Here is a 12,735-nt window from a genome sequence, read left to right as displayed (position 1 = left end):
ACACATAGCCAATAAATATAGGAGAAGATGCACAAGAACTCAACAGCAGACAGGATCGCAAATTAAACTAGCTGTCACGTTTTACCCATCATCATGTCAAAAAACTGAAGTGATTGACAACACTCAATGTTGGCAGGTAATGAGAAGAAAACAGTTTGGTACTCATATGAAATCTCAGCGGGAGTACAAATTGGAACAATTTTCCTAGATGACAATTTGACAATGTTCTTTTCAGTTAGTAGGTGACCAAAGGATACTCTTTTACCAGCCCTGACCAACTCTCTGGGTGTAGCCTCAGGGGATACATTCCTCAGATGTAGAGATTATATACTTGCATATTTGAAAAAACACTTTTGAAAAGTTGTGTTTTTTTCTTTTTTTAAAGCTTATCTTTATTTATTTTGAGAGAGAGGGGCACACATGAATGAGCTGGGGAGGGGCAGAGAGAGAGACAACAAAAATCCCAAGCAGGCTTCACGCTGTCAGATGCAGGGCTCGACTGGATCCCGTGAAGTGTGAGATCATGATCTGAGTGAAATCAAGAGTCATATGCTTAACTGACTGAGCCACCCAGGGGCTTCGGAAAAATTGTGTCTTAATGAGACTTATTTCTGCCTGAGTGAACTATAGGTTACATGTATAAAAGACTTTGGACATCACTAGTGGAGTAGAAGTAAAATGAAGAGAACAATCTTACTCTTGCACAAAGTAAGGGAGTTCTGCTTGGAATTCTGCAGTTCTTTTATCTTAGGAACACAAAAGTATTGGAAACTGTCAAAAACAAGAGACCTGTAATTAAGAAGGGCAAGTGAAGTGTCTCCAATAACCAAGACAAACTGGTTAGAATTCTCAGAAAGACTATTATCACAATACGGCTAAAGACTCTCATGAGATACCTGGACAATTACTACTAATGTGTCCTTAGATAAGATGAAATTCCATATGGGGATTAGACTTACAAAATTTCTACTTCTGGCAGTCAGTAGAGTCAAAAGCAATGGAAATACGGTCCAAAATTACTAAAAGTGAATTCAGGATTTATAGATTCACATATTCCTCTGAAGTAGATATCTGGGGGCATTTGGGGACACAGTCTTCTAATTATGGAGTCAACATCATGAAATACAATTACTCTGCTATCTCACAACCTGCAGTTTGATTTCAGCATCAGAAACAAAACAGAGAGATACGGGAAAGAATGTTTGACCCAAAAAGGCAATCCCTCTGTCATGAAATTAGATGAAATAAACAACTTTCCTGAAAGTGATTCAGGCAACTGGTGGCAACATTCACAGATTCTGAATGCAAATAAAGTCAGTCTTATCTTCTCTAAATGAGAAAGACCTAAGTACGGGAAGACATTGGATCTCTACAGACTAGAAGCAGGAGAGGGACTCTGGAAAGAAAATGCCCTCTATCAAATTAGCTGCCATACACATGGCACACCTGTCACTAAACAACATCAACCTGTCAGAGTGAAAGTGCTTAATTACCTTAAATTACTTCTTTATAATGCTGGTTAATAAAAATGATCTGAATGTGAAATACTGACTTTTCTTCAAAGTCACTCCAAGGTAGAACTTGGTATTACCGCAACAGCATGACTTTAGCTAGTGACTGTTGTTGCTTTTCTTCATTTTGAGACTGAAGGAACTGATGAAGGAAGCAATGCTACATTTTTAATAAGAACCTACATGTTATGTTATTAACTCCCTTTATCATGCCAATGCTGTGTCAGTACAATATTTTTTTAATGTTTTATTTATTTCTGAAAGAGAGAGAGAGACAGAGAGTGACAGCGTGAGCAGGGGAGGGTCAGAGAGAGAGGGAGACACAGAATCTGAAACAGGCTCCAGGTTCTGAGCTGGCAGTCAGCAGAGCCTGACACGGGGCTTGAACCCACAAACCACGAGATCATGACCTAAGCCAAAGTTGGACGCTTAACCAACTGAGCCACTCAGGCGCCCCAAACCACAATATTTTTAAAAGCTTCCTTCAGTGGGTATGTGATGTGTTACATATTCCCTCATAGGGCAGGAAATTCTTTAACACAATGGTTTCAGGAAATAAGATCATCACTTCTTTGCCTTACCATAACAGGCTTTTTACTACATTTGCTTCAAGAGGATAAGAATACACAATTTCTCATAAAGATGAGTGACCCTGTAAACCTGATACATTTTGCTGATGAGATACTATACTGAGCTAGGTGTTTGTCAAACCACACAGTCCCAACTGGTGTTTCCAATCTAGGAAAATGTGGTAAATGTATTACGAGGAGGACAACAGATTTCCAGGGTAATAGCCTCAAAATAAAAGCAGGAGCAATATAGATTATATTCTGAGACATTTATCATCTTAAACCTTCAGGCTTTTTGTTCTCAGACTATTCAAGAATCCTAGTTTGGTTAGATATAGAGACAGGATTCCCAGTTCTTTCTACACGCTTAACTAACTGAGCCGCCCAGGTGCCTCTCTCACTTCCTTATTAAAGGAATATATTTGAGGCATGCCACCATTTAGCTACAAGCACAGAGAACACCTTAATATGTCCAGCATTTTATTTGCTATGTATATGTTACAGGCACATATTATCACTGATATGTCCCTTTTTATCTCTTCAGTCACCAACATTTATTTAAGAAAACAAAATCTGTGGCACTGAAATTATTTTATGAACACCACACTTTTGTCAAGAAAAAACTGTCTTTACACATGGCAATTCCTACTGGGTACAGGAAGAATGAGAAGTTTAAAGAGGCTCCCAGAGATTCTGATATGCTGTCATGATGGAAGGGGTCTGGGAATGACTCACTCTCTTCCACCCCACTGAAAGGCAATGATATAAAGACAGAGAAATTCGGGGAGCCTGGGTGGTTCAGTAGGTTGAGCTTCCCACTCTTAATTTGGCTCAGGTCCTGATCCCAAGGTTTTGTGAGTTTGAGCCCCTCTCGGGCTCTGTGCTGACAACACAAAGCCAGCCTGGGATTTTTTCTCTCCCTCTCTCTCTGTCCCTACCCACCCCCCACCCCCCACCCCCGCTTGTGCTCTCTCGGTCTCTCTCAAAGTAGATAAATAAACTTAGAAAAAAGATATATTCTATTTCTTGCTTTTAAGTCATGCCTTGTAATTTGCATGGGGATACTAAAAGGTGTAAAGCCTTACCATTAAGCTGAGGTATGCTATAATAATTATTACATTAATAACTTCCTGTACATAGTTACATTTTGCACATCAATGTAACTGTTCACAAAGTTTTAGCTGATTTTAAATGTGAAACTGCATTTTGTAATCATCTATAAACTATTTATCATGGAATAAATGACTACATGGCATAAAATTTTTTAAAAACTGTTTCACATACAGGTTTTACTTTTTGTTTTTGTTTACTTTTGTTTTTTACCTGAATGATTTCATTTCATTAGGATTAAAAAGTGTGCCCTGGGTCATTTGGCCCCTGGAGCTCAACTTATCTTCAGTCACCGATATCCGAGAATGAACACTTGAAAAGCATTCAGTTGAACAATTTCTCCTAGCTTTTGAAACACACTAACAGAACTAAGTAGAATATTAGGTATGCCAAAAGATAAAATGTGTATTTCAATTCAGGCAGAGAGTTGCTGCATTCACTCCTACATCCTAAAATCACAGTGTAAAATCACCTTTGCTTGTGATTTTTTTAATGTTTATTTTTGAGAGAGAAAGAGAGAGAGAGAGATACAGAATCTGAAGCAGGCTCCAGGCTCTGAGCTGTCAGCACAGATCCTGACACTGGGTTTGAAATCCCAAACCATGAGATCATGACCTGAGCTGAAGTCAGACGCTCAACCTACTAAGCCACCCTTTGCTTGTGATTTTTAAAATACCTAAAAGAGAGATGTCTGGGAAAACCTGGAACTTCTTCCATTCACATAAATGTTGGACATAATGTCTGCTTAAAATCTAATAATAAGGCCTTCCTAATTTCCACTTTATCAATTTATACCACTAATTTTAGATTTCATAACAAATCAGAATCCTTTCTATTTATCAGTTTTATTTAAGAACATGCTAGGCATTTACTATGGGCTGGGAATTTTAAAGTATACAAGACAAAGGTCCATTCTCAAGGACTTCAAAGTCTAGTTGGAGACACAGAGGCATAAACAAAGCTGTGAATCACAGCATGAGTAAGAACTACAAAGATGTGCACGGGAGCATGTAAGATAATACTGCACTAAAGTGAGGAGTTCAGGAAATGCTTAGCAGAGAAGACATATTAATTAAAGCTTGAAAGTGAAGAAGAAATCAGCAGGAAGGAACACTGCAGGAGAGAAGATAAGAGATTCCCAAAACAATACAAGCAAGAGACCACGTGAGCCCGGAGTAGAGCAGATGGTACTGGGGACAGAGCGGATAAAACCAATTTGGCATACGCTGGTGAGAGAATCCACAGTTCTTGATTAAAATTTTAAATGGGGGTAAAGGAAGGTATATGAAAGAGGGGGAGTTAAAAAACTGATTGCAAGGTTACTATATTGAATGCTTAGTAAGATCGTGATACCATTACCCTACTCAGAACATGTAAGTATAGTACCTGATTTGAAAGAAGGGTAAAGATAGAGTTCAGGAAGGACTAAGTTTGGGATACATGAGGCACTCCAGTGGAGATATCCAGAAGACCATGATTATGAACTAGTGACTGGCAGCAATTTGTTCTTTCTGCTTTTGTCCCAATTCGCAACAAGAAACAAATTACCTACGAGACCAGCCATCTCCGTGTCTGAGTCTCCACAAAGTATAATGAGAACTCAAGACTGCTTCATACCTGAACACGGCTAGTGATGTGTCTTCTAAGGATTCCTATCATTCCTACACAGTCTCGGGAGTTGGCAGAGAATTCTTTTCTGAGCTAGAGGCATTGTGGGAGAAGAGCAACTGAGGAGAGCAAGAGGCGAGTATGAATACGCCAGAAGCTTCTTGGTCATCTCGGGCATTAGGTCCCAGGGGATAGAGAGAGAGAGAAAGCTATATTGGTTCCATGGAAATACTACTTAAGAAAAAACCAAATGTAGCTGAACATCCAAAGAGGTAGGAAGATGATAACTTTAGCTACTCTAAGAAAGGCCAACCTCAGTAGAACAGAGAGATGTAGGCGATACCATGATTTTGGAAATGTCTCATAACACTAGGTAAAAATATATACTAATTCAGATATTTTTTTTATTCAGGTCTTCTTTTGGTACAAATAATTGATTGTTTTACTTGATTGTGCTGTAACACTGAACTCCCTTAAACTTTAAGGTCGGCTGATTTGAAAAACAATACAGGCATTATTCCTATTTTACACATGCTGCACATGAATTTAGCCTCAGTCCTTCCATCTTGAGCCAGAGTTAACCTTCTGGGTCTACACTTGGAGGGCGACATAACTATCCTCAGGGGCAAGAAGAAAACAAGCAAACAAGTAAAAAGACAAGGGTTAATGGTCCCTGTTAATGGTTATTTATGACATGGCTAGCATACTCCGGCCTTGAGGTAATAGCTATTCCTTTGAGGCCCCCCTACGACCCTACACCTTGCCTTCAGGATGACAAATGTTTTCCTAAACACCAGGATAAAGGCTGCTCTCTTTATCACTCTGTAGTCTTTTTTTTTTTTTTTTTTTTACAATAACTCATCAATTCTGCTTTTGTACTGCCCACTTGCCTGCTTGCTGATTATAAAAAGCCCGAAGTCCTTGGACTCGGGGCCACACATTTGGAGTTCTGTGTTAACTCTGCAGTCCCGGCCGGTAGTAAAGACTCCCTTAATTCAGCTTCAGTGGTCTGGGTTGGACTCTGTGTCTCTCGGCATAACTAACACACATGCCTAATTCCTATCCGCTGGCCAAAACCATTGCTGATGGGGAAGTGAGCTGTTCAGTTCTTCTGTTAGATAGCTTCATGTTACCTCCATACTTCCTTGTCGTTTTTATGCTCACATTATCCTACTAGTCCAGAAAAAAAGAATTACTAAGAAGTTCTAGAATACAAATCTACCAAACGAAAGCTTAACCACTCTGACCTGAATTTGACAGCTAACTTAGCAGTTAGGTTTTTGTGTTCTTTTGTATTTTTCCAGACATCTGCAGAATATTTCAGATGGAAATTACTAGGATTTCTGTCAAAAGTTCTAAGAAAATTTCCTTAACCCTCTACCCCTATATTCTATTCAGAGAGAATACAGTATTATGTAAGTAAATGTCAAAAACTTTAAATTTCTTTAAGCAGATTTCTATTTATAATATTTAAACTACTGAGCATACACAGTCATGAAATGAAGACCTTTGTTATTAGCGAGATTATAAATATTATTTTAGATTAATCATGGTACCCAGAGCTGTCTCCCATCTGTGGTTTCCCTACTATCCAGGTGTCATCGTTTTCCAGTGGGTCACGTGGTGGGTTATTACCCCACCAGTGTAGCAGTATAATTAGCAGGTAAGGCTGTTCCAGGTCGGTTGGAAAGATGTAAGTAGTCTGAAGGGTCTCAGGGAGAGGACAGGGGAAGGGATGGAGACAGTGTTAAGCAGAAAACTAAATAAAGTATGAATAACAACAGAGAAGACCCAAGTGAAAAAAATCCACAGGCAATTTTTACTTAAATACTAAGTCAGGATGGTATCAAATGTATTTTTATATTATTCTGTATTTCTTTATTTTCCATCTGACCTCTAAGAATCTAGGCTTGACTATAATATTCATGTTTAATTTTTAACAAATATAATTGGTTTTTATTACAGAAGTTCCTTCTAAGGATTTTGGCTAACATACATAAACTCAAATCAGGTGAGTTTTCCTGACAGTTGTAGAAATGTGACTATAAGTACCCAAATAATTTTATGGTTCTTAAATAAAAAACATTCTTACATAGAGAATAATCCTCCCTGACTTTTCAAGCAAAGTAGAATGGAATTAGTTTAAATCTGAGTGTCTCAGCCAGTTGAGTGTCTGACTTCGGCTCAGGTCATGCTCTCACAATTCTTGGGTTTGGGCCCCGCATCAGGCTCTGTGCTGAGAGCTTAGAGCCTGGAGCCTGCTTTGGATTCTCTCTCTTTCTCTCTCTCTCTCTCTGCCCCTTCCTGGTAGCGCGCTGTGCCTCTCTGTCTCTTAAAAAAATAAAATGTTTTCAAAAAATTAAATAAATAAATAAATAAAATTGTTTATAGTGCCAATCACTGTATTTTAGGACCTTAACTGCTATCCTCCTGGTATTCTTTTGTGTGCTCTGTACAGTTTTTCTCTTGCTATCAAGATGTCAAGCTAATCGTTCCTTTCCTTGTCAGTATGGCTCCTTGTATTCTAATTTAATAGTTGTAATGTGATCTAGGCTGGGAAAGATTAGGGAGTTTAATTGTGTGTAAAATAAAGGTAAATAGGCTCTGGGGGAGGACCAGGAGGCCTGCTACAAGAAAAACTTGTTTTTTGTCATACCTATTTTGGCTGTTTCAGTACTGATAGTGATTTCTTGGTTCCCTGCATCATTCTAGATAGATGCTATAAACAGGCAGCCAAGTCCAGAAAGGTAGCAATTAGGTGTCTACTTTTGGCTGAAGCAATTGAGAAGGTGTCTTAACCAACAATTTTTTAAAATCTACACCGTATTATTGGTTATTGGTTTTAAAACCCATTTTTCTTGGGGCGTCTGGGTGCTTCAGTCAGTTAGGCATCGAACTCTTGATTTCGGCTCAGATCGCGATCTCACAGTTCATGAAATTGCGCCCTCGAGTTGGGCTCTGTGCTGACAGTGTGGAACCTGCCTGGGATTCTCTCTCTCTCTCTCTCTGCCCCTCCCCTGCTCATGCATGTGCTCTGTCTCTCTCAAAATAAACATTAAAAAAAATCACCATTTCCTAATTTAATTAAAGTCTCTCTCAATAGGGGCACCTGGGTGGCTTCGTCAGTCAAGCATCCGACTTTCCCTTAGGTCATGATCTCGCGGTTTGTGGGTTCGAGCCCCGCGTCGGGCTCTGTGCTGACTGCCAGCTCAGAGCCTGGAGCCTGTTTCAGGGTCTGTTAACTCCCTCTCTCTCTGACCCTTCCCTGCTCATGCTGTTTCTCTCTCTCTCTCCTAGAAATAAAACATTAAAAAAAAAAAGTCTCTCTCAATAGAGACAACCATTATACACAATATATACAACCCATACAAACTAAAAACCATGAATGTGAACCTCACATGCTTACTTTCAGAATATGTGTTGTCTTGGTGTGTATGTATTAAAACTCTCGGATGAAACAACTATGTTCGAACACATACTGCTTGTGAAAGTAAAAGCCAGAACCACAATCCTACAGATCTACCTGAGTATATAAAAGATACACAAATATAAAAAGAAACCTACAAGTCTCAAAGAAGTAAAAGATGTAATAATAGAATTTTATGCAAGGCTAAAATGATAAGAACTGAAGGACATCTCTTTACCTTCCAAATAAAATGCTTGTTCCAAACCAAAACTTGTTTTCTCCAGCTCAAGAGTGATCCTTTCTTCAACAGCTCCTTGTAATGCTCCTTCTCACTGCTCCAGCATTTGGATATTATTGTTGTTACTGTTTTTCCCACATCCCTTCAGTTACAAAGTCTACAACAATGGAGTATTTGTAAACCCTCTGGCAATAAGTCCGGGACAGGTTCCAGTCTTTGATCACCTATGTGTAACAGCGGTTAATCTTGGTCAAATTACTTAACTTCTTGAAATCTCAGTTTCTTTATCTGAACGATGGGAACATAAAACACTCCTACATGTATTCAAGGATCAAATGAAATACTCTTTAGGCACAAAGCACTATACCTAGCACATAGTAAAAGCTAAGCCGGTAGAGCGGAGATTCAGGTCTGGCAATCTGGATCCAGAGACCATGCTCAAAACCATTATCCTGTGCTGCCACATTTGGATATTCGGAAGCTTCTCTCTGAAAGGTATAATATCAGATTTGTCCCTGCTGATTTCTAAGCCCTTCCTGGCCAATGCCACTCTCCACTAGAATCCTAAATTCCAAGGGCTGTATCCCTGCCAATATATCATCTACTAAAACTTGAGGAAGAGGCTTTGCATTCTATTCCAGTCAAAAACAAAAATGTTAATTCTAATACCAGATGGTTGAGGACAAACCCCTGTAGAGTTCTGTGTGTTAAGTTCCCTAAGATGACACATATTCTTAATTAAAATCACTTCCAGTATGTTCTCTCAAATGTAAGACACCTGCATAAACTAGATTATATCTGTCCATTTCCTTGAGATACGTGTTTTTTATTGGAAGACACCACACACATATGTTAAGGTGCAGAAAGTAGCTTATATTTCTTCTGTTTATCAAGGAGACTGTCATCCTAAACGAAATCAAGAGAATCATCAGAATCTAATAGACTATGTGTACCATCTGACCACTATTCTATGAGGGAAAAAAATGGTGCTAGGACTTGGGAGTTTGAAAGTTATTGGTAGATCAAGTGCTTCCTAAGTTGAGATATGGAATACCTGGGAGAGCCACTTAAAGCAACGGACACCACAGTCATCGAATGCCACAGGCTGCATGTACTACAGAATTAATGTGACTGAAGAGCTAAAGACACACTGTTAAATATGAGCCTAGAAAGAACTCTTCTCCCTCACCCTTAAACTAACCTTCTACAAATATAAATGTCCAAATGGAAAAGAAGAGATTTCTTCACGAAATAATTACAGAGTACTGTTCTCTGACCACCATAAAACATACTGATTCAGGTTAAAATAAGATGACAAAAACCAATTATACTTTAGCACTTGTAACACTTCAAGTGATTAGATTGTCAAATCACTTCTAAAATGGAGAAGTAGGAAGACTATAGTCATAAATATTGAGGACTCACACATGAAAATGCCCATTATAAAGTACTCTTTGAGATTCCTTTTTACATTTCTCTGCTTATAAATGTTATCAAAGGAGAATTTTTGGTGCTAGACTTTTGAAGGTTTTTTATAAAAAAGAATCACTTCCCATCTATGTCACTTTGTTCAAGTATTCAATCTTAGACTTAATTAAGACATTGGCTCTGTATGTAACCAGTAACTTGATTTAGAAGTTACACAATATTTAGAAGTTACTGTGATTTAGTAGAATCACAATATTTTCACTGGTTCATGGGTATTGACATACAACATAATTAGAAATACAAAACTTAAGATAGGTCTTTTAAGATCTATCAGGTGATGGTAAACATTCACATATAGAATCTCTGAAGACATAAAGTGTTAAGTTACTGAAATGATAAAGAAATTTGACTCCTATTTTAAGCTCTGATATATTTACATAGCTATTATACAGCTTACACTTGGAAAGCGATTTGCCCTAACACACCAAAGTAAAAAGCTTATTGACAAATAACTACAATACAAATAGACAGTGGCAAGGAACATGCCCGTGGTATAAATCAAGAGAATTCTAAGGAGTAATCTCATCTCACTAGTAGAGATTATTAGTTACTTACCACTGCATAGCAAATTACCCCATAAATTCAGTGGCTTAAAATAATAAATATTTATTCTTTTACAGTTTTATGTGAGCGAAAATTTGAGAGAAGTGTAACTGGATAGTTCTGACTCAGAATCAAGGTTGTGGTCATCTAGAATTGGTTGGGAAGGAGTATCTTGCTCTCAAGAGGCTTTACTTACAAACAGGCCTGTTTTATGAGGTCTTATTTCCTTACCTCATGGGCTCCATATAAATTGCTGAGTGGTTTCAAGTCACAGAAGCTGGCTTCCCCAGAGAAAGTAATTAAAAGAGAGCAAGGAATAAGCATTATGCCTTTTATAATCTGGTCACACCGTCACTTCTGCTATATTCTCTTCATTAGAAGGGAGTCACTAAGTCCAGTCTCCACAGCACAGGAGGTGTAAGATGAGACAGAGATGAATGATATGTGATGCCAAAGTATTATGGCCTCAGTGTCAGAAAGTGATGACACCTTTCCCAGAGAGAAGATAGGAGAGAGAGTATAGTGAAGCTCATAAACTCCTAGCTGTTATTTTGGACACATTGCATTTGAAAGTTCAGTGGGCCAAACAGGCAAAGATGCTGGACTGTCAGCTAGAATGAATGGCCAGGGTTAAGGAGACAGGCCACACCAGAGTGTAAACAGCACTGGTGGCTGAAGGTGTGTAAGTAGAAAGCAGCATTTTACCCATTTTAAGTGGATAAAATGCAGAGTGAGAACAGACCCAAGGACAAAAACCTCTTAAACATTCACTTTCAGGAAACATTAAGAAACAATGGTTAAAACTACAGGAAAAGAATGAAGACAGAAATATCACAGAAACCGGTGGCAAGAGAATTAAAAGTGGACACTAGTGACAGCAAAGTGGAAGAAACTGAGGGTTACTAAAAGGTCGCCAATGTCTTAACCAGGGGAACAACGGTGACCTAGAAGGCACCAGGTTTGAAGAATGAAACAAATCCAGACTACAGAGATGGGAGGAAAGAAAAACAAGAAGTAAACTTGATGGAAACTGTTTCTTAAGGAAGTATAATGGTTACAAAGTAAGAGATAAAAAATGGCAGAAGGCAGCAGGAGACAATTCGCTCTAGAGGGGTGTCATATCAGAAAGCAGAAAGGAAATAATCAGAATTACAAATTAAAGGTACGAAAATCAAAGTAATAGCTTCTCCCATTCCATGGGTCAACTTTTCATTTTGTTGATGGCTTCCTTCACTGTGCAAAAGCTTCTTATTTTGATGTAGTCCTGATAGTTTACTTTTGCTTTTGTTACCCTGGGCTCAAGAGACATATCTAGAAAAATATTGCTATTGCTGATGTCAAAAAAATTACTGCCTAAATCCTCTTCTAGGATTTTTATGGCTTCAGGTCTCACGTTCGGATCTCACGTTTAATCCATTTTGAGGGTGTGTGTGTGTGTATGTGTGTGTGTGTGTGTGTGTGTGGTATAATAAAGTGGTCCAGTTTCATTCTTTTGCATGCTGCTGTCAAATTCTCCCAACACCATTTATTGAAGACCATCTTTTCTCCATTGTATACACTTGCCTTCTTTTTGTCACAAATTAATTGACAATATAAGTGTGAGCTTATTCCTGGATTCTATACCGTTCCATTGATCTATTTTTGTGCAATACCTTACTGTTTTGTAGTGTATCTTGAAACTTGGGATTCTGACACCTCCAGCTTTGTTCTCTCTCGTGGTTGCTTTGGCTATTCAAGGTCTTCTGTGGTTCCATATGAATTTTAGTATTATTTTTTCTAGTTTTATGAAAAGTGCTATTGGTATTTTAATAGGGATTGCCCTGAATCTATAGATTGTTTGGGGTAGTATGCACATTTTAACAACATTAATTCTTCCAATCCATGAGCATGGAATACCTTTCCATTTGTTTGTGCCATCTTCAATTTCTCTCATTAACGTTTAATGATTTCAGAGTATAGGCAGGCAGGTCCTTCACCTCCTTGGCTAAGTTTATTCCTGTTTTCTTTAAAAATTATTTTGGTGCAAATATAAAAGAAACTGGTTTCTTAATTTCTCTACTACTTCATTATTATTGTACAGAAACAACTGATTTTTGGATACCTGTGGTAGCTCAGTCACGGGTTGTCAGACTCTTGATTTTGGCTCAGGTCATTATTTCACAAGTCATGAGATCAAGCCCCAAGTCAGGCTCCATGCTGGGTGTGAAGCCTGCTTAAGATTCCTTCCCCCCTTCTCTCCCCTTTCCCAACTAGTGCTCTCTC

General features: G+C 38.4%; 1 protein-coding gene across 1 annotated transcript in view; it reads right to left on the bottom strand.

Annotated features, from left to right (window-relative positions):
* Positions 1–12,735, bottom strand: part of FAM83B (family with sequence similarity 83 member B) — an 86,429-nt gene that overhangs the window by 34,865 nt on the left and 38,829 nt on the right. The gene's annotated exons all lie outside the window — the stretch shown is intronic.

The sequence above is a fragment of the Crocuta crocuta genome, unplaced genomic scaffold (assembly GCF_008692635.1).
Source record: "Crocuta crocuta isolate KB4526 unplaced genomic scaffold, BGI_CrCroc_1.0 scaffold205, whole genome shotgun sequence".
Taxonomy (NCBI): Eukaryota; Metazoa; Chordata; class Mammalia; order Carnivora; family Hyaenidae; genus Crocuta; species Crocuta crocuta.
This window is presented reverse-complemented; position numbering and strand designations above follow the sequence as displayed.